We start from the raw sequence: 3,441 nt of genomic DNA on the forward strand, positions 1-3,441 counted from the left end.
AAAGATAATTTTATAATTTGCATCTTTTCCAATTTATCTAAGTAGTCCTAAATTTTACCTCATATTGTGTTTATATAGAATAATATGGATAAGGTATATATTTTAGAATTTACTTTGTATTTCTCATGAACACCAAGGAAGATATATATATATATCTTAAGATTCTCTGTGGTCTTTTATTCCACAACTTTTTCTTCCTACTTGTCTTCCTTTTTCCAACCCTTTTTTCTTTTCTTCCTTCCTCTTTATTTAGCTATGATCCAAGTACAGTGTCAGCTACTGTACATATTTTACTGAAAAAATTAAACAAAGTCCTCACCCTTACAGAATTTAAAATCAAGCAGATTTATTCAGTTATCCATTCAACAAATATTCATTATCTACTGTGTGTTATACATAATGCTATGTGTTAGAAGTCTGTTTGCAGTAAACAAGAATGAACAATAATGCCTCTGCCCTTTCCAGGTTTACATCTCTTGTGGGTAAGTAATAGAGCACATTGATCAAACAATGAAACAAATCTATGTAAATTTCCAAACAGTAATGATTGTTAAGACGGAGCAATGTAGGTGGAGCTATGAGACATTAAAAACTAAGATAAGGGCCTCCCCTGGTGGCGTAGTGGTTGAGCGCTGGGCTGACAAGCTGCCAGCAGCCTCTGCAGTGCCAGTTTGATCCCCAGCCGCCGGTGGGGGTCCCACATGGCACAAAAGACCTCTCCTGCCGTGCCCGCTGCTCCCCTCAGCAGTGCATATCATCCGTCTTCCTGTTCTGTTCCCCGCTCTGGCTCTGGTGAATTCTCTCGCCCTCCAGCGCTTCTGACTGAACCCACTGCTTGTATTAATAAATAAATAAATCTAAAAAAAAAAAAAAAACTAAGATAATATTTAGTTTTGAGGGAATTTCTATTGAGTTAATATATGTATTTGATTTTCTTTATATAGCAATGAGATATTAGTGTTAATTTTAGTACATATATTTCTTCAATGCAAAAAAAAAAAAGTGGTCTATTCAATTGCTAAATGTGTGTTCTGACTCCTCCATTGGTTGACCATTCCCTAATCTCTTTGCTGCTCTTCAGACCTGTCTGTTCACTGAAACAGAACAATATTGGGATTAGATCAATTAATAAACCAAAGTGACCTCTCAATGTTCATGGGCAAGAGAAAGTCATATTTCTCCCACTTTTATTCAAAAGATAGGAATGATTAGGCTTAGTGCAGAATTATATTTAAAGTACACATAGGTTGAGAACTAAGCCTTTTGAGTCACACCATCAAGTTTTAGATGCAAAGGAAAACAAAAATCTTGAAGGAAACAAAGTGTTATTCAGGTGAACACATGAGATAAGAAAAAGAAGCAGCCCTCATAATGAAAAGGAAAATGTTTTAGGGATCTGAATAGATCAATTGAACTTATACTGTTCAACTTAATGTAGTATATACACTTGTTGATTTTCAATAATGCACACATGAAACTAAAACAATGTTATAATGCAATGTTACTCAACTGAAAAAACAAAAACAAAAACAAAAACAGCCATAGTATTCCCTTAAGCTAAAGCCTAATTCAGAAAAAGACCCTAACTCTTAATTTCTATGAAGCTTGAAAGGAATGAAGAAGCTACAGAAGAAAAGTTTGAAACTAACAAAAGTATATTTTATTAGGAAAAGAAGCCATCTCATTACATAAAATTGAAAGGTGAAGACACAAGTTATGATATAGAAACTAGCAAGCAGACTAGAAGATCTAGCTAATTAAGGTTACTACACTAAAAACATATTTTCAATGTAGATGAGACAGTGTTACATGAAAAGAAGATGCCATCTAGGACATTCATAGCTTGAGAAAAAATCAGCACACTGATTTTTCTCATTAAGAACTAATGTGGCTCTTACTTTACATTAAAGCCAATGCTTATTGATCATTCTGAAAATTCTAGGGCCTAGTGTTAAATCTACTCTGCCAATTCCCTAAAAATCAAACCAAAAACTTGATGAAAACTTATCTATTTACAACATTATTGACTAAAAATTTTAGGTCCACTGTTGAGATCTTCTGATAAACATAGATTAGTGTTTTTATCTACCCTGCTAACACATTATCTATTTTGCAGATCATGGATTAAGAAGGAATTTAGAATTCTCAAGTCTCATTGCTTAAGAAATAGATTGCATAAGACTGTAACTGCCAAACACAGAGATTCCTCTGATGGTTCTGAGCAAATTGAAAACCTTTTGGAAAGATTTCTCTATTCCAGATGCCTGTAAAAACATTCATTATTCATGGGAGGAGGTCAAAATAGCATTAACAGCTATTTGGGAAGTCTTGATTCCAACCCTAATGGATCAATCTGAGGGGTTCAAAACATCAGAGGAAGAAATCACTGCAGATGTGGTAGAAATAACAAGAGAATTAGATTTAGAAGTGGAACCTCGAGATCTGACTGAATTGTTGCAATTTTGTGATAAAATTTTAAAGGATGAGGAGTTGCTTCTTATGGATGAGCAAAGAAACTGGTTTCTTGAAATGGAATCTACCCTTGCTGAAGATACTTTGAACATTTTTTCAATGATAACAAAAGACTTAAATTACATAAACTTAGTTGTCAAAGTAGCAGCAGGATTTGAAATGACTGATAGCAATTTTGAAAGAAGCTTCACTTTGGGTAAAATGAAATCAAGCAGCATTGCTTTCTCAGAGAAATCTTTTGTGAAGGAAACAATAGAAGTGGGAAACTTTATTGTCTTCTTATTTTAATAAATTGTTACAGCCACCCCAAACTTCAAACAGCCATCGTCTTCATTAGTCAGCATCCGTCAACAAAGAGGCAAGCCTCTCCACCAGCAAAAAGATTATAACTCACTAAAAACTCAGATTACAGTTAAATTTTTTTGCAATAAGTTATTTTTAAATAATGACACATACATTGTTTTTAGACATAATGCTATTGCACACTTAATATAATAGGGTATAGCAGAAACACAACTTTTACATGTTCTTTAGTGTTCTATGAAAACCAAGAAATTTGTGGCTTGGTGTATTGCGATATTCACTTATTGCACTGGTCTGCAACTGAACTGGCAATATCTCTGATTTGTGCATATATATGCCTCATTTGGATGGCAGTGGTTGCTAGAATGTTTCTTAGGACAGGAATGGGAAATAGCACATCTTACATATTTACACAAAGAAAAGTTAAACATAGATTACTCATCTAATGAATGTTTTAAAACAAATATTAAACTGGGTAACAAGTTTCCAGAGCAAGATCAGTATACTCTGTGATGGACTGAAGATCTATAATGTCTCTAGATCTCCTTTCCATTCTGTTAAAAGGACAATGTTAACAGGAAAGACTTTATGGAAAAATCACAGATTGCCAAAGTTGTATGAAATTAGAACAGAGGAATATTTGTAATAACTAGAATGCAAACTCTA

The 3,441-nt window shown here is 33.7% G+C and overlaps 1 pseudogene; it reads left to right on the top strand.

Moving 5' to 3' along the window:
• Positions 1–446: 446 nt before the first annotated feature.
• Positions 447–2,888, top strand: LOC119261316 (tigger transposable element-derived protein 1-like; annotated as a pseudogene).
• Positions 2,889–3,441: the final 553 nt, after the last annotated feature.

The sequence above is a fragment of the Talpa occidentalis genome, unplaced genomic scaffold (genome assembly GCF_014898055.3).
Source record: "Talpa occidentalis isolate TD23 unplaced genomic scaffold, MPIMG_talOcc4v2.1 talOcc4.6, whole genome shotgun sequence".
NCBI classification, from domain to species: Eukaryota; Metazoa; Chordata; class Mammalia; order Eulipotyphla; family Talpidae; genus Talpa; species Talpa occidentalis.